Genomic DNA, 20,467 nt, shown 5'->3' with positions numbered 1-20,467 from the left:
AGGTAATTACTCAGTGTTATCGTTCAGCTTGAGATGTCTGTGTGAAAGTGTATAATTAGAATGGAGAATATTTCTGTAAAAAATTGCTATAAAGGAGACTTTGTTTGTAGTAAGTGAACCACCCTGAGTAGCTCCCAGTACAGCCTCAAGCCAGTGGCTACACTAGCAAGAGCAATGCTTTTAAACCTTAAATGGCTAGGACCCACCAGTAGGCCCTATGTTTTATTACATACTTCTATAACCTAAGAGTAGCTCAGCCACTTTTGCATTGAAGTCCCATGTGGTTACTGAATAATAAGCCTTACTATGTAATAAGCTTGAGATTTTAAGGGGTTAAAATCTTTCATGCTAGCAGTGTGTTGGGGACAGTTAATCAGCAAGTTTGAATTGCGTTTATTTTGCAGTTAATCAAATTAAATTTTCCACGTTTGCTTTATTTTATTTTATTTCATTTAAAAAGCAATGCATTTTCTTAAAGCTATATGATTGGACAAAATTATCATTAGAATGTACTTATTGCCTTCAATAACTGGACTTGAACCTGAGCATAAAATCAAACATACTTTACAGTTTTCAATATTAACATCCAGTGAGAGCAACAATGCCTATGTCTTGTTTTGAGGTGAACTGTAACTTTCCACTTTGCTGTTGATTATGTTAGTTTTCTGTTTGATAATTCATACATTGTTCCCCTGCAAGCTCTGTCCATTGTAATTGGCCAAATCCGTCCTCGAGTGCTGATATTACTGATGTTACTGGTATTCCTCCATCAGTGGTTTATTTTGTTTGTAAGTCATACTTTGGATTTGACCAAAGTATTTCCAATAGTTGGAAATAACATTGGTTTCACCATGAGAGTGACAAAGTGTCTGATTATACAGGGTTTCAATGTATAAATGACCTTTCTGCTTAGCAAATGAAGCCCTGCCTCATTTTCTCAAGGTTATAAGCACTTACCGCACTGCAGTTCAGCAATCTCTGGGACTGCCTTGTATCTCTAAGAACTAACATCCCTTTTAGGATTTTATTGCTGCTCTATTAAATTAAACCACAAAATACCATAGAAGGCTATGTGGTTTGAAATGTACTCCAAGAAAAGCAGTCTTCAAGACAAACAGATTAATGCTAACTGCCTGTTACTACAGCTAATGTCACTAGCTCAGTCATGTTGTAGCTTCCTTTACCTCATACCTTACCTTTTCACCGGGAAACAGTGAGGCTGTTAAGAGTTAGTTAGCTGATACCAAATGTAATAAATTCCCTAAATGATATTGGAAGTTTTACCTTTATAACAGTAGAGTGTAAAATGAGCTTTAGCTTGATGTTTATTGGCTTGACGTTCAGTGGGCAGAAGCCCCCAAAACACTGCTTAGCAACCGGTGATGTATGCTATTACTTTGGTCAAGCTTTTAGTGTGCGGTATGTCATCATTTTGGGATGTCATCAGAAGAGGAGACTTTAAAAGACACCCAATATCCTGACAGAGGACAGCCTGTTGTTTTCTACTCACTTCTGAAGCTAAAAACAAATAAAAAGAACTGTGGCTATGGATTCATCGGCCTGCAAACTTCTCTATCAGCTGAATTACCTTTGCTGAAAGGTGCATTAGAGTCTGGCTGCAGACATGCACTCTCAGCCAGATGCACTCTCAGTGACGTCACATGCACGTGTGCTCTCTGCCACACTGGCAGAAGCAGCCCAACAGCACAACAAATTTTGGCGGCTGCTGCTTAGCGATGTCATCACTTCATCCATTTTTTGTCCATAACATGGCGAAAGATTTCCATTTGATGTCTGACCATGCTGAAGAACATCAGAGAATGTCTGTCGCTAATGGTATTCTGTGTTTTCCTGTTGGGTTGATATCACAGGGTAAAGTATTCTGATTGTTTAATCAGGTGTTGTTGCACTTATTCCAGATACATTTTATTGTTTCCTAATGGCCTCTAATGGCCACCATCAAGCCAATTCCCGTTAGGAAGTAAAACCATCAGATAACAGCCCCTAACAGCTCTGCAAACACAGTTACTTTGTGACAATGTACTGGTCTGGTGCTCGCAATGTTGTCTGCTTGGTGCTCTCTACATTGCCACAATCTTGAGATGTAATTCCTGAGGAAGTTAAGACAACGTTGTCCGACATCTTTCTAGAACGTTGTGACAGCGTTGACAAGACAGCAATAGTAATCGATATTACATTGACTGTACTTTGTCACGACCTCCTACAATCCTTAATAAATTCGATTTTAATCAATATTACAGTTTTTGATAACTGGTTCTAATCATCTTCAGCATGGTTTTCATGAGTTTCACCTGTAGCCTTTTTGTTTTTTCCTGCGAATAAACCCGACATTCATGTCTTATTGTTGTGGTAGGTTTTATTTTGAAAGTTTCCCTATTTAATTACCTTATTATCAGAATGGCAATGTTAATATACATTCAGTGTAACTCTTGTTGCCTCACAGTACATGGTTTGCTATTTTTCTCCATAAAACTGACAAAAACACTGTTATGGCAGAGCATGCACTGACGTCATCAATAGGCTGGCGGTGCATGTCAAGCTGAGAGTGCATGTCTGCAGCCAAACCCTTCTGGAAAGGTGAGTCATTTATTCATAATGTTGATGAAGGCCACACAATCTTTCAGCTGTTTCTATTGCACATCACTATTCATGTTTCTTTAAAGTTTCTTGCATGTTGCAGTACTTCTAATATTTTTTATTTAAATATGGGATGAAAAGGATAATCTTTCTAAAAACCTGATATGAATGAATCTCAGACAATGATAAAGAATTCAACCTGTGAAAGCACTGTTGAATCAGACATTTTATCTGTATCTGTATATAACTTTTCCTACTAAATTTACTTTGAATGTTCTTGTTATTGGATGTTCTTGGGCCTAAGGTCCAAAGGCGACTTGTTATTCCACTGAAGAAAGCCATCAATAGGCCTTTTCTTTTAAAACCTGTATTCCAACATATTAGTAACACATTAATAATATGCTAATACTGTAAACAATTTTGTGACCACTTTAATCTTTTTTTTTGTTTCTTATATGCATAAGACAATGTTTTTTTGTTTTGTTTTCCCTGCTTGTACTTACAATTTGGCTTGAATGCTATATGAGGACTTAACTGGCATGGTCATAATGGCAGTGAAATCCATTTGGCCTGGCTTCCTCTGGGTCACAAGGGGCTGCATGGATGGTTCAGAAGGCTTTGATCAGGTGGTCTCCCTCAGGTCTACTGTCAGGGGTTGCAGCTTATGGAGAATGATGTTAGAGAGGGTTCCCCTCTGCTGGCATTTAGCATCTGCTACAAAGAGATAGCCTTTTGGCTTTCCCCAGCTCTAACAATTCTGCTCAGCATGCCAAAAACAACTCCCTAGATTCCATTTTTTGAAATACACTTTGTTCGATTCCGGATAATTTGGCTTATTGTCAAATAGATCTTTGAAATTCTTAGTCTTTTTTTCTTTGGATCCCCTTCTGTCCCACTTCAAAAATGTGAACAATTCTAAAGAGCTAAGAACAGGAATAACTGTGCTACTCATAGACGTGTCTCCATTTGTGGTTTGTGAAAAGATTTAATTTCCCTCTCATTGCATGATCAATGTTGATTGATTTAATAGGGTTGATAGTTAACGGCTTTCTAATGTAGATTGTCCTAGTGTGAGACGAAGCTCTGTGAGTGTGAGAGAAGTGTGCATTCTTAAAAATTGTATTGTTTTCTTTTGTTCTTATGAAATTAAATAGCCTACGCAGTACTGATACATATGGCACTTACGCCTCCAGATACCTACACACACTGGCACAATAACGTAGCTCAAAGGCATGCCAACGTGACATAAAAAGGGTTGGTTCTTGCTAGAAAAAGGGCAAGCCCAATACTCAGCTTACATATTTCACTCTAAATTGTATCCAGATATAAACATTAAAATGCATTTGCAAATTAAACATAGCTGCAGGAAAGAGTTTACTATACATTGTCGTTTTAATGTAGAATTATCCTTTTGCTATGATTATTCTTTGTGATTATTCTTTAAAGATCAGATTCTCCATCACTCCACCAACATTTTTTTTTTTTCAAATAAGACTTGGTGGATCAGAACATCTGAAAAACTGCTTCTGGTCTGAATAAAAAAGAGAATGAATATAAGGTGAATTCATTCATTTATATTTTGGGGGAAACAGCCAAAGATATCCTCTACTCTCTTTTTTTCTCAACAAAAGAAGGAATATGAGGTGCTGAGAAATGCATTCCACCAGCCTTTTGTAGGCTTCATAGTGCTATTATACTAGCAAGTCAACATAAAGACATTAAAGTACAACTGAACTAAGACAACTAAAGGACAACTGAAGAGTATAAAATAAAAAACACAACCTTATTTCAGCCTTTGTATGATCCTTTAATTTACAGGTAATTTTTTGGGGAAGATTATATATTGTATATTAATGATCATTGCACTCATTGGCTGTCAACAGAATGGATGGGGTATGGGGTGTGGCCCTTCTATGGCAGAAGAGATCTCAACTAAGTGCACAGAACACCAACCGAACACTTCATTAAGACCACTTCTGCGTTTCTACACTCACTGACTATTAAATCAAGTCCTGTTAATATATAGGAGCACTTTGCAGACTGTAGTTCATCTGTTTCTCTACATACCTTGTTGGCTGCTTTTACCCCATTCATCAATGGTCAGGACCCTTACAGGACCACCACAGAACAGGTATTGTTTTGGTGGCGGATCATTTTCAGCACTGCAGTGACACTGACATTGCGATGGTGTGTTAGTATGTGTTGCGCTGGTATGTATGGATCAGACATAGCAGTGCTGCTGGAGTTTTTAAGCACATCAATGTCACTGAAGGATAGACAATGGTCCACTAACCAACTAGATCAAGCCAACAGCATCTTGAGGGCAGCACTGTGTCCTCTGATGAAGACAAGAGGATGACTAACACAAACTGTGCAGCAAAAGATAATCCATTGTGTCTGACTTTAAATCTGCAAGGTGGACCAACAAGGTAGGTGTGTCTAATAAAGGAGACAGTAAATAGACACAGTATTTAAAAAACTGTATAACTAAGAAAATTGATGCCGTGCTTCTTAATAATCTGACTCAGTGGCAAAATGTACAAACAAATTATAGGGGACCAAGCACAGAGCCTTGTGGTACACCACAGACAAGATCATGCTTATCTAACATATGTTCACCTATGCTTGCAGCAGTTAAATCCATAGGCACAAGAACAGATACATCACCTTCATCAGCATTGATTTTCAGATCATCTACTACTTTCATTAATGCCGATCAGTGCTGCGATTTGTTTTGAAGCCAGACAGGAATTTTTCATGGATACTGTGCTCATTTAGGAGGTCATTAAGCTGTGAGAATTTTTCAATTATTTTACAAAAAAATGGGAAGTTAGATTTTACTTTGTAATTCCTTAAAAAATAGAAGAACCAAGGTTATGTTACTTCAACAATGGTCGTACAACTGTGCCTGTTTCCAAAAGATTATTTACAATGTCTTAGACAAAGGCCATCAAATACCTCTTTAAAAATGCTGTTGGAATAGCATCTAAAACACAGGTGAAGGAATTCAGCTGCATAGAAACTTTTTAATGTTCTGTCTCATTAAAATTTTTAAAACAATTCTTAATGTTTTGCTGTTGAATAAAAAGAGAGTCTACTGTGAGTACTTTTGGAATTATAAAATGTGACTGAATTTGAATGATTTGTGATTTATTAACTATTTAAAGGGTTCTTTAATCTCAAAGTTTGTCTGTGAACAATCTCAGAATCTAATAGCTTAGCTATGTATGCCAAACCCACTTTAGTGAAGACAGAACATGGTCCAAACTGGCCCATAAGTCTACTGGCCCAGAGTCTACTGAATCATTCACTAACACATATGTTCAGTGTTAGAGAAATGACATTACATCGGTGTTTTACACCATCCTGTCCATCAGAGACATCTGTTTTTGAATCAGCAGAGGTATCAGTGAAAATATGCAAGCCAGTTTAGTGGGCATGTTTATTAGAGTGGGGAGGAGGCAGGATGCTTGAAAATACCCCAAAATGGCAGAGACTTTACAGTTCTCCCATGGTAGTTATATTTACTTTGCCTTCTTTAAGAAACAGTAGTTTGTTCTGCATTAAGTAACATTATATAGTGAAACTTGATATTATTATGTTATGTTGTTATATGCAAAAAATTGAATACCCTTTAATTTATAGTCAAATTCAGCAAATAATAAACATTAAACAGTAATTGTGCATTGAAATGTGCATAAGTATGTTCTCTGCAGAAGACATGTTTACTTATTTTCACTTAGAAAATAAACTGTGGAAAACATTGACGATTTCTTAAAAATATGTGGAATGAGTGTTCCACAAAAAGATATTTTGCATAACTTTACAGAAACGTGGGGACATTTGAAACTATACTGTCAATTCAATTTAACGGATTGATATTGCATGATACCAGTACTGCAATCTCAGATATTCTGAAATAATCTGCCAATTGAATGAAAAGCCAGTTAGACACAATGCTGAGAATGAAATAACTATGAGGGCCTGGTGTTTATTAAAACATTAATAACAATACCACTGCTGGACTGACTTGCCGTTCAGTCACTGAAATCAATCCAGTACAATAATGATACAGACTCATTTTAAAATATATTATCCAGAAGTATAATCAGGACCTTTTACACCCGCACTGTTTTAGAGCACCCTGACTGGCTGTATCCCCACCTGCTCTGCTCTTGACCGCAAAGCTCTGCAGGGGATGGTGCGGACAGCCTGGCTCATTACTAGGCTTCAGCTTCCATCTCACAAACTTATACACCAGCTACTGTCTGAGGAAGACTTTAGACCCACCCAAGCCACTGTCTCTTCTCGCTGCTGTCAAGTAGCAGATGGTACAGAATCATGAAGTCCAGAACCAGCTGATTCCAGGGCAGCTTCTTTCACCAGGCCATTTGCCTGATGAAAAGCCAGTGGCTACACAGTGTATTAGTCTTGAGGCCTGCACTCACATAACACACCTGAATTCATGGACTCACATGAAAAGTCTCCATGTTACCCTTATCACAATAGGAAGCCCATATTTATTCTAAAGTAACACACCAGCTCACTGCAGTGTGCGGAGCTTCTTTAGACCGTCATCCACTTATCTCTATACTATGCATCATATATGGGATAGTGCATATATACCTGGGTTTCCGGAGGTACCCAGAGGAAACCCACACAAACACGAAGAGAACATACTCCACACAGAAAGTACCCTGGTTGCCCGGCCAGGGAATCAAACACTTTTTGCTACCCACTGTCCTTAATAATAAAAGTAATTTGATTTGATCAACTGATTTCCTGGATGGCCAATTTCCAGCACACATTTCTCTTTTTGAGCATGGAAATCAAAAAACTATGCAAGACATCAGATCCTCCACAGCCAGAGCTGATGAGATTTGCCTTATATCCTCACAGTTCCCTCAGGAAAGAATGGTGAAAATAGGATCACCGTATGGATCTTGCCAAACACAAAGACAGTGTGCTCAAAAAGATGAGTCTTTGGCAAAAGTTGGATGTTGAAGTACAAGACTGGCATATTTTGTTTCTCAAGGACTTAGCACCTGCAGTAGCATTCATCATCGCAATGGGCAAATACTTTTTCTCAAGCTGCCATTCGGAATAGCATCTGCCCCAAAACATCTTAAGAAATGGATTTCACAGCTCATTGACGGCATTGGGGATGCTCTGGGTAATGATAATGATTTCTTGTAGCTGTGACAATGCAGAACATGACAATATTCTCCATAAAGCTCTAAAAAAGTTCAGGGATGCAGAGCCCACTCTTAGTGACAAGTGGCCATTAGGACTGTAGTGTGACTGAGTAGAGGCCTACACAATATAACCTCATGGCAAATAGAGTCTAGTTATATTAATTTCCCTGACAACCATAGGATCCAGACATACCGAGATAGAAAAAGATTTTCTTGGAGCTGCCTGGGAAAACAACAGTTTTGTGAGCAGCCTAGACATCACTATCAGGATCATTATCTTGAATTTCAATGTTGAAATTAAAACTCCAAGTTGAGTTTCAGTTGAGTTCATGTTGAGATTCAGGTTTGTGTTCACTGATGTTCATGTCCCAGGGAAGAATTTTGCTACTGCTGTTGCTCTGTCTTGAACACTACGCCCTGTTGTTAGTGCTGGAACATTTTAGGCATGCTGAGAACATGGACAGCATAGCCATTGTTTTGAGAAAATTAATAGAGTCCTCCTGACAACAGGAATGTTCTTGTGACACACCCTACATACTGCACAAAGCACTATAATAGTCAAGAAGAAGGACAAAACCTCTATAGAGATAACATATCACTGATGGTTACATGAAAATTCATTTCTGTTCATTTTGTATGTGTTACTATTAGAAATTTACAGTATATGTCCAAACGTTTGTAGACATCTGCTCATCCAATTCGTCTTCTGAGATCAAGGGTTTTAAAAGTGAGTTTGTCCCCTCTTTGCTGCAGTAACAGTTTCTACTCCTCTGAGAAGACTTTACACTAGAAGTTCATAGATCACTGTGAGGATTTTAATGGATTCAGCCGCAAAAGCATTAGTGAGGTCAGGTACTGATGTGGGATCATAAGTTCTGGATCATAAACTACACTTCAACTCAAAGCAAAAGTATGACTTCCTCCAGGAGCATCGCTGGGCCAGTTTTAAAAACTATTTAACTCCCCTTCCTGCCTTCCCAAATAAATGTACATTACTAGCTTAAATAATCTACAGTTTATTCTCATTCACTCTTTGATATTTAACTAGTGGAGGTGCTGCTTCTGCTCTATCACAGATTTACTAATGTGATGTGAAAAGTGGAACTTCTGGCTTGGCCAATCACATCACACCTTGTAAGTTGCGCCAATCGTATCAGACCTCGTAAATTGTAAACCATTCATATCAGACCTTAGGTGGGGTGTCAGGTTTTACTCATTCTGCAGAAAGTAACTGCTGAAGCTGTGACAAGATTTTGGCAGGTTTTAAATGGATTGCTTGTTATCTAGCTTAATGTAGGTTTAGGTTGAGGTAAAGAAAATAAGTTAGGCTAAAGAAAAAGGGTTCTTTTATTGTTGCAAGCTTGACATTGTACCAAAGCAGAACCCTTTTAAGTGTTATATGGAACCATTTTCAAAAAGGTTCTATATAGAACCATACACAACACATTCTCCATCAATCTGAAGAAGCATTTCACCATGCAAAGAACCATTTAAGCAACCAAATGAGTGCATTTGAATAATATATGTAGGACCTCTGAGAAAGAGGAGACAACATTGCTTGACTTCAGGACTTTTGCTTGATCTGTGCCTGTTGTAAGTGGATGGATATATTGTTGAAGACATATTAGCTCGGTGCTTAACACAAAATACAAAGATACAAATCTACTGCGTTCCAATGACCAAAAAGTGAATCATTTTTTATCGTTTTTCTGGCTGTTGATACTCTAAAAGTTTATGATGAACAGACATTTTGGAACCATTAAAAAATTCTCCTGTGGGACCATGCACCCAGATCCCCCTACTACAGGCTTAGCCATCCATTCATAAACAGCGTGTGATGCTTCTAACTTCCTCTGAACTATAAAAAACACAACTTCACTTTGTAGCCAAATTCTGTGGACATGTTTTATATTAAACTTTACCTCCCCATGCAGATTCTGTCTCACCTTCCTGTGCACATGCATCATGCAACATATAACATGGTTTGAGAGGGTGGAGAGACAATTTGGGGCTGTATTTATGAAAATGACTATTTTTTGTTCCCAATAGTTGATTATTAATTTTCCATGTTTGTTAGCAACAGCAGCCTGGTAGCTTCAGTTTAAAACTAGCAATAGCTAAATTTGACAAAAGCAAAATTTGAATGTCTTGACAGATTGATTACATCTGGGGTACTGTGCACAACTCACAATTCCATTTGTTCTTGTCTTTAAAGATTATGCACATATGGGTTTTCACCTATATTTCAGTTCACATAACATTCAAGTAAAAGTTGTTTGAACCTTAAAAATGTGCCCAGTGACTTGACAATAAGGAGTCAAGTCTGAATGCAAACAAAGTCTGTGCATTAATGCTAACTTCACAAGTTTATCCAGCACATTAATGCCTGCATTGCAAATCCACACCTGCTGAATTTTAAATGAGTGTTACAACCGTCTGGGATGACTTGGAGCATATAACAGAGGCTCAACTGAGTCCAGGAAATATTAAAGGGAGTGTAAATATGCTAAGACTTAAACTGGAAGTTTGGTTGTCTGATTTTGCCATATTTTCAAAATCTAGAGTCTAAATCAGTGATTTTTTTCAAAATGCAGGTTGCAACCCACTGGCGGGTCCCAGTGTGTGGATGAGTAGGTTATGAAGAAGCTGCACTGTGCAGTTGTTGAGCTAAATGAAGCATGTTTTAAGTCATTTGCAGTGACCATACCATTAGTTAACAAAGCTCTCCTGTATCGTCAACATGGACACTAGTACCAGCCATGCACAGGCATTGCCACTATGATCAAAACTTTCCATGTCAAATATTGTATTAATGATGATGATATAGTGTACAGTTAACATACCCAAAGTAGAAACATGTACAAAATACTTGTGGCTGGTTTGTGGCCATGCCTCATTGCTTCTGTTATTTAGCAAGCTTGCTATAGCCTACACCATGCTGTTAATACTTTAGCACAGCAGGCAGTAGGGTAACAATAGGCTAAAATAATACAAATATATAGGATCTATGCTACATCTGCAGACTAGGCTGAATTGAGATTAAAGTGTTCACAGATCAATGTTCAGCAGCCATTTTTTCTTTTTTGATGTCATTGTCATTATCATCATACGGTAGCCAATCAGAGGACTGCATACACCATCAAGCAGATCATGTCAAAGCAGGGATTGAGCTTCAGATTTAGTTTCAAAGGCCCTCTCACAGCACGGCAGTTTCATTTAAAAAAACATGATGGCAGACAGAGCATTAGCATGTTCAAGTCTGACTTCTGAGGACTTCAAAACATTAGATACCACACAAACAGCGTTTTCTTAAAGATGGGTGCTGGAACACTACAAATGCTTTTTGAGAAAGTGATGATGAGACTGGAGACACTTCATCAATGGGCACAGAAATGTCCATCTGTACAGCTAGATAGCAAAAGATACTATATCACCAGTAAGAGCACAAACTAAAAATACCTACTGATGGAGCTGAGAAAAATAACCTAGACATATATACAATAGAGGCTTCTATTGAATTCTCTACATTGTTAAAGTGGTTGATTATTTAAATAATTAATTCAAATTCATCTTATATATTTTGTGTGTGTGTTTTTTTTTTTTTTAGCTTTTTATGCATTTGCATATTATTTTCATCCTGAACGTTGATAATTTTTGTTAACATTTTCTAGAACTGAAAGCTGGGTTTGTGCTAAATCAGATTATCATGTGATAATCCAATGCACTATATCACCAAATTACAGTGAAGAAATATAAAGCAATGTTCAGACAGACACATTTAGGCTTAGGTTGTAAACGGTTAAACAAACATTGAAAGTGTTTCATGCGTGCCACTTTAGCATCTCTGGTTTCTGGTGTTAGTATTGTATATCACTTTGGTATGGCACCCACACATTGTGCCACTGCTAAGGCCTTATGTGAAGACCCAGTATCACAGGGGACAGCTAAATAACCTACCAAGCTTGCTGACAACATAAACCAGAATTTTTTAAATATGGCACATAATTTGTTTCCTAGGGTACAAAATCTTTCCCTTAAGGTACAAACTGTAAGGGTACATATTTGTCCTTATAAATAAAGGTGCACTTCTGTACCCTTAAAGGGTACTGCCACAGTGACAAGTGATTGTACCTTTCTAGGTACGGAATGCCACCTTTTTTTCTGAGAGTGTACTGATGGAAGAGATGTATTTATTACATCTAAATACCGAATAAATTACTGGTATTGAGTAGAAGTCATATGAGGACATATGACCTTTTGACAAGTTTGTCTTATTTCACACTACCTGTACATGTGATTAGAGCATGAGACAGTTTAGAAAATCCTAGTTTTATTTTATTGTTCTGTTTTTAAAACTTGAGTTATGAATATATACAAATGTGTACCTTTGTGCACCTGTGGTTAAAAAAAAAAAAAACTTGTACCTTGAGAAATGAGAAATGTACCTGCACAGAGCCTTTATTTCTAACAGTCAAACTTCAGAGCTCTGCAAATGGCTACAGTTCTGTCCTCTATCTTCTCTTCTCCACCTCTTTTTTCTCAGTACTCTCAATGTGTCCTCCTTGGCTCCATCTCCTTCTCTTAGTCCTCCTCTTCCATCTCCTCCTCCTCTTTTTTCTTCTCATAACCTACTTCATTCAGCCCTGCGGCTGGTTACTGTGCCAAACTCCTGCATTCATAATAAATAATCCTGCTTGGCGACCTCTCTTTCGCCCCGTAATCCAGCCGCTTCCACCCTGCTGCCAGAGTCAGATTATGCTGGGCTTTATCTGAGTTGGCTCTCTGAGGTCGACTTCAGCCAACTTCAGCCACTGAGGCATGCAGTGTCCTCCTTCACTCAGAGAGGCTAAAGCCTGTACTGCTTATCTGTGTTTTAAGTGATGTGGATGAGACAAGGCACTCAAAAGTTCGAGGTCTATTTTATTTCCTCCTTGGATGCCTTTAGACTAAAAATAACATCCACAGACTCAGAGCTGTACCTTTCAGTTTACAGTCTTGATTATGAAGATTAGGAAGGTGTGAGAAGTTCTTGGAAGATTTCATTCCTCTGATGTTGAGAAGCAGTTCTAAGTATAGCTCTGGGTCTGTCTGTGTCCTTAACCTAAGCATTATCTTCTGTAGCAAAGTACATCTGGATGTACAAGTTCTTATCTAATTTGTTACAATGTTTTGGGTAAGTTAGCTCCAGCTATAATGTGCAGAAATGCAGCACTTCTGCCTTGCATTTCCATAATTCATCCAACTTCTCCATTCACACTGTATAGCTAGCATACAAACATTTAACTATCATACCTGTATGATTTTATTGGACATCCCATTTCACCCCCCACCCCATAACATAATGTTACAGCTATAATAGTATCCATTCTTCTGGGAAGGTTTTCCACAAGATTCTGGAGCATGTGCAAAGTCAGGCAGTGATGTTTGACGAAGGCCTGGTTTGCTAGCCCAGCCCAAACCCTGAAAAACAGTCCCAGAAAATTACCCTTCCTCCACCACACTGTACTATGCATTCCAGAAGGTAGCATTCTCCTGTCATCCGTCAAACCCAGATTCATCCATCAGACTGTCAGATAGTGATCCGTGATTCATCATTACAGTGAATGCATTTCCACTGCTCCAGAGTGCAGTAGATTCAACCTTTACATCACTCCAGCTGACGCTTGGTATTGCGCATATCTTAAGCTTGTGGACAGTTGTTCAGCCACAGAATCCCATATATATAGGGGATCAAACCACAATCAGCATTACTTACTACATTATAGCTAGCACTAGTTTTTTGAATGACCACTTTTTTTAATAGGTTACTATACAAGGCAGTAAATCAAAGCACAGCTCATGTACATATAACAATCTTAAGGACAGAGTAACAGCCAGTTTATTTGTAAGGGATGGAGAGAGGTTGGGAAATGGTCATATGAAAATAAATTACTGCTGTTTTTGGTATACGCAAACATTGTATGTGGACCTCAGGCAAAAAAAACAAATACAAGAAAAAATGTAGGATGGGGCCCTGCTGTCTCCTATCCACATGGCTGAGAGGGCAAATGACAGTCATTTGTGTAAAAATATGTCAGCTAATGTCTGAGCCATTCAAAAGTGCATTTAACTGGAACTTTTGGCTGGTGGAATTCATTGCTTTCCTAAGTCGGTTTTAAATCCCGAGTGTGGCATCTTGCATGTTTGCGCTGATAGGCAGAGGCCTAGCGAAGCGAGACGCTGTTTGTTTGAGAAATCGGATGAACTGTCGACGGGGCTGGGGGCAGAGTCTTAAACCGCTGTGGCTCTGTTTGAACATGAGGATGCACTGGGCTCTGTGAGTAACCCCCACCACACAGGCATGCTTTTATAAATTCATATTTTGGGTTGCTTGATTGTTGTGTTTGAAATGCAAGTACATCAGTAACAGACGATTCACTCATCTGAATCCATTCACAAGGTCCTTCAGGTACTTTCAGGTAGGCTAATTATTATTAACCCTTTAAGGCTGAAAAACTTGTCTATTTCTGCTGTTTAATCTACTCTTCTCAGTTGGCCACATGATGCTATTACATTTGTTATGTAAAGAAAGTGATCTAACAAAGTCAGATTTTTATTTACCTTTCAGGACAAGAAAAAACATGAATAAGAATACAAGTGACGTCAGTCACATTTTATCCTCACCTTGATCAAACAAGTCAATAATAACTGCTTAGAGTTGTGCTCTGAATAAGCTTATGTACTGACTACGAAAAAAAAGTCACAGCGCCTCCATCAGTAATGAAAGACTCATGCATCTTTTATATACTGAATAAACCAACATCAGAACATATAGAAGGCTCTGATTCTACATACTGATATGTTTCACTCTGGCCAACATAGATGTGCACAGTAGAGGTTGCATAGGGTAGTCAATTCGTTGACTAACAAATCCACTAGTTGGTGCTATGGGCAACAGTTGAGTTAGTTGAAAAGTTGAAGATAAAACCGATAATACAGATGTGGTAAAAAAACTGCAGTGAACAGGCAAGAAGAAGAGAACAGATAATCAGATTTTCTGCTGAACAGAAAACCCAAAAAAAAACTTACTAGAGTGGAAATACTACACAGGATTAAACCTATTTCCTTTGCAAGATGTGTAAAATTGCACTGAAGTGCAGGCTTGTACATTAAACTGGTAGGTTTTGAGGATTGGTTGATTGACATGCAAACCAACCAGTTACAGATTGTTCACCATGACAAGTTCATAACAAAAACACACTGCTATCAGATGAAGAGGAGTAGTGGTCAGCAAACACACAGAAATCGTACTACCTATACTATTAGAAATAAAGGTATTATGCAGGTACATTTATTTTTTTTCATCAACGCACAAACAATGTAAATGTTCCCTCAAAAGGTACAACAGTGGTTTTAAGGTCCAGTTTCTACCTTAAACCATTTTTTTTCAACAGCAACAGGTTAGTACTTGTTTTTTTCTGAGACTATAAGGTTACAAACAAACTTCAGGAATTACTTCAGCAACTAAATCTCATTATGAAAGGCTCATCTAAAGAGATGCAATTGCTTGCTACTAGCCTTAAGCTTGATGAATTATCCTTTCAGTCCGATAAGGCCAATTCATGGAAATGCGGCTAGCAAGAGCCGGTTTAAATTGTCAGTGAGAAGTAAGTTTCTGAGAGCTGTGGTGGATTTAGTGTGCAGTTCACTTCACACAGCCTGAGTATTTCAGTAGGCAGAGTGCCTGAGGGTGAAACTTATTGAAATACAACAAAAACAAAACCACAGACTCTGAATAGAAAACGATTAACAAAATACTTTTCACTGATGTCCAGATCACTTTATTTGTCTAGTCTGCTAGTGGACTACTTTTCTGAATGACTCGTCGACTAGTAAAAATTAACAGCTCTGCCACCTCTTGCACCATAATTCCTATGATAGCAGATTTAAACAGTTTTAAGCAGCCACTGCCAAATTCCCAGAAAGAAAAGACGTTCAGTTTAATATCATTAAAATATACAAAGCAGACTAAATGGACTAATCATTGCAATGCAATTTTTCATATACAGTATGAGAAATGCCTTTATATTAGCTTTTTAAAGTCACCTTTTAGATATGATGAGTTGTAAATAAACTCAAATACTTTATCAATCTATAATTTATTTCACAGTTAATTCTAAAATGTACACACAGTGTCTCCTGCAAATTCCAGCCCTGTGCAGTTCGTGACCATTGTAAACTGCCACAAGTCTGCATTGCCAGTGGCCTGGCATCAAATCTCTGCAGGCTCAATATTGACCCAAATATGCCAAAAGGAATTACCTCGGAAGCATCAGGAAATTAAAGGAATCTGACCCCTAATCCTCATAGCACTTAATCTGAACTGTGGAGATGGATTCACTTCGCTTAAACATTACTATGATGGCAGTGTCAAAAGTAATGTCTACTACTGACAAACGAAGGCAACAGCAGTCAAGCTAGCAGCACTGACAGCTTGTTAGTGCTCTGACTGAGCTTCAGTTATCAACAAAGGAACTAAAAAAGGGGGCCTTTGACGAGCTGAGCAGGGAACAGAAAATGAGCACAGGGGCTTTCTTTTGTTAAGAGTGGTCAGGGTTGAACAGAGAGAGACAGGTGTTTGACCCCCCTCCCCCCACCAACTTTTCCCCAACTCTGTTGTCTCACAATCTCCTCTCACACAAATATGTCGCCCCTTTGAGTTAAGCGCAGACAGGAGGAGGAATGCTGGAGTCTTTTCTAAAAAGAAGCGAAGCATAGAACAGCCTGCGTCTCCCACTGTCTTCCTCCCCCTACCCAAACGCTCCCACAGCCCCCCGACTCGATAAAAAATAAAGAAATAGGGAAAAAGGGGGGGTAAAATGCTTGCCGTTCAGCCAGAATAGCTGATGAATATTAATGGGGGTTCATTTGAGGGCAACTACCATTCGGTGGATATCATTTACATGGGTGGGAAGCCCTTGCCAGCAGTATGGACTGCTGAACTCTATGCGCCATAGAGTACACAGCTCTTAGCTGGGAGCCCCTCACCTCAGCTTCTTTTTTGTCTGAAATGCCCCCTGGGAGCTTTCACCAGGGTGGACGATCGCAGAAGAAACAACCATGTCCTTGATCCTCAACACTTTTCACAGAGCGTAGAGGAACTAATATGAAGATTGAAGTGCTTTCAGCAGACAGGGATACAACAAAAGGCACTACACACGAAACACACTGGCAAAGCTTGGTTGCTGTAAGGGAAAATTTGTTGACTCATGCACAGGGGTTTATGTAATGTTAAGCGCTTAACACCAAGGGGTGAAGTCAAGTGTAGTTATTTAGGTTTGAAGGTGTCTGTGGAGCCTGTATATATATATATATATATATATATATATATATATATATATAGATAGATAGATAGATAGATAGATACATCTAGTAAAAACACATTATCTAAACCCTTTAGCTAATAATGTAACATTTTTAATTCGTTTGTGACAGAATACTCTATTCAACATAAAAAGTAGGTAACAAGAATATATGAGCTATATGAGTGCGCAAAATGTGGCACTTTCCAATGTTCATCACTGATGTCCAACTAGAGCAACAGCGGCACAATAGCTCCAGCTACTCCACCACTGTAGCCTTTCACTCTCACTCTCATTCATACAGCTCATGTATGCAGCAGATTCTCTTGAGGGGAGCTGAAGCTTTCCATTTCACCACTGCTTTTATTAAGTTTACCCATTGGTCTCCCACAAGACTGATATGAATCATTCTAGTGAATTGATTCAAAGTCAAGGTTGAAAATATCTCTTAGACTTATAACTGACCTGGACTTCAGACTAAAAACATTTTGCTTTGATTGACCTTATGCCTTAATTATGCTTATATTAGTAAACTTATATTACCACCAAAACCATATTTTCAGTAGTGACTGTTTTATAGTTATAATTGTAGATAAGTTTGAGTATAACTCAAAAATGCTTTCAAGTACTTGAATAGCAAACACAGCTCTGAGCAGAGACACATAAAATCATGCAAAGGCTCACTTAAATATATGACAGTTTGTAAGACTAAAATTCTGATTTACAGACTTTGGGACACAAAACAATGGGATCCTACTGCTCACCATGTGGTCCTGAGGAACAGGGATGCAGTCTCACTTTTTGCTCTAAAGTGCAGGGGTGTGTTTGTGTTATGTTTTGGTAGTAACATGAAAAGAAGAGACAGCATTTTGAATTTTTTAATCCAAAAATTAATCTCATAATAAATTGTAACATAATCCTTGTAAGTACCTGAGGTCTGAATACTGAATGCTATAAACTATTTCAGTTTGCAGTTTGAACTAATATTACAGTGTACTAGTTCCAAAACGCATTATAGACTTACTACTTTCAAGAATTTTCTTTGTTCCCAGGATCTACATTTTTGGAAGTGAGTTTTATACATACAAGACACACCAATGCTATGTTATGATTAATATCACCTTTGCTAGAGAAATAAACCTGTGTTTTCCATTATATGTTAGTTTCTTATATAGCCAAATTTGTTACAGATGGATATGCAGCCATGTTGTGTGAAACTCTTCAAGTATGGAATTATACATTGACCAAAAAATGTTCAATAACTGAAATTTAAAGTGTTATATTTAAAATTTAGCAAAGTAGACTTTGCCTTTATGATAGCTTTGCTTATTTACCTTTTTATTTATTTAAAACCCATTTCAAAACTTTCTGTTCAAAAAGCTTTAGATCAAAATGTCTCTAAACCTTTAAAAAATATATGTTCAATCAGATGTGTCCAGAGTCTGTGCATGTGTGTGTATGTGTGTTGTAGTAGAGAAACAGCAGTGAAAAGATATAAACAGAGGACTTAGTGCACACTGACTTATACAGTTCTGCTTTGACCTCATGTCTCACCCTTTCCCAGAAGCTATGACTGAATGCTGATGAGGGCTGGCAGAGTTTGAGCATGTAAAAGTTTGACAGCAGAGAAATGTTTATGATGAGCACAGCACAACGTGCTTCCTCAGCCACGGTATTTCCCCCTGGAGCCAGTGCCGTATTGTGTTCCTCCTTATTTGCATTTATACCTCATTTTTTCCCTCATTCAGCTGAAATTGCTTGGAAAAACTTGATAACGCTGGAACACCAAGACAATGCCTGACCCATGGCCTGGCAAACTAAGCTGCTGCACTGTTTCTAATCGGAGATGAGTGTCCAGACTCTCAAACCACTGACCTTCACCCCAAGGTCTGATAGACAGGAACAAAAGCTTGATTTACTTGTATCACTGCTTCACGATTTCATCTGTGAGTCAGTCCGAAGAAAGTGTTCCACAACAGGAATAAAACTGGGCCGGAAAACAATAAGGCGTTGATACAGAGGCTGTAGGGTTTCTCGCTGTGTGTCAGGGAGCAGAACTGGAGACATTCATTAGTTACAAGAACTTTTGTGGCAACTCAGCAAAACCAACAGGGAAATTTCGAATTCTGTATTTTAGAGCACGCTTGGAAATTGATTCATAATATTTTCCACAGTCTCGACTGAGAAATAGCAGCAGATCAACAGCTGGTAAATTATTTTTGTGTAAGCAATGCAACACTGTGCAGATGGTTTGTCCTCATATTCAGAATTTAATGAATAATCTCTCAAACATAAAACAACATAGCTAAGCAGTGGAGGTGTCTCATTACACTGTGTCTTGGACTGAGCCAAACAGCTGCTAATTATTTTGGTTGACTTTCTAGGTGATGAAAACTTTGAAACCATATTGCAGCCAGGAGTTTTATCAATGGACCCAGGCAGCACAAATCATCTAGTGTGACCTAACTGATTGCACTTTCAAGCACAAGAAGTATGAGGGTCATTAAATGCACAAATCTGCGGCTCTGTCCATTTCTAGCATTCTGTGCACTGCTCAGTGCTACAGTAATTTGAAGTCTTATTCATGGTGAGGATCATTCGTTTCCCCTTCTGGCAATAACTCACTTGAGAACAGGCAGGGGCTTTAACAATAAAGAATCTGAGCATTTGTTTTGAACACTGGGAACTGTTTTATTACCCGTGGTAGTTTTTCTGGTTCGCATATTATGATTGGTTGCAAGTCCCTGGTGAAAGGAACTGGTTCCTAGCAACTCCAATTCTTCATTGCTAAACAGAGTGAAAGAAAAGCACTAAAATCACTGAGATGGAGATGATAAAATATTTTATTTTATACTTAGTCATTTGGATGTAAAATTAGTCTTTTTATATTGTTATAAGTCGTTTGCTCAGAATATGAGCTGCCATGCCTTTTCAGTTTAAAAACTGCACTGTGTAGAATTACAGAATGGCAGATCACATATAGAAAGTAGGGGGAAATGGGGTGAAATCCCTACTTTAACAGTACATTTACTTTTACTGTAAAGATAAACTATATCAGTTTAGCATGAGCAGTTTGTCATCTAGGCTTAACAGAATGTATAAAAAAAGTAATAATAATAAAAAAGTTGAAGCCTCAGTTTGATATTATTATTTCATAATGACTAATTATAACTAATGATTGCTACAAATAGCAGGTAATGCCAACAGCTGCTAGCCAGTGAAACCCAAGTCAGTAATGTATGTCCTTATGATAAAAATCTAACTAAACAACATTACTTGTAAAATATTAAAGGGGGCCTTTTGCACCATGTCTGAGGGACTTCTTACCTCAAA

This window comes from Pygocentrus nattereri, chromosome 7 (genome assembly GCF_015220715.1).
Source record: "Pygocentrus nattereri isolate fPygNat1 chromosome 7, fPygNat1.pri, whole genome shotgun sequence".
In the NCBI taxonomy this organism is placed as follows: Eukaryota; Metazoa; Chordata; class Actinopteri; order Characiformes; family Serrasalmidae; genus Pygocentrus; species Pygocentrus nattereri.
Note: the sequence above shows the minus strand (reverse complement) of the source record.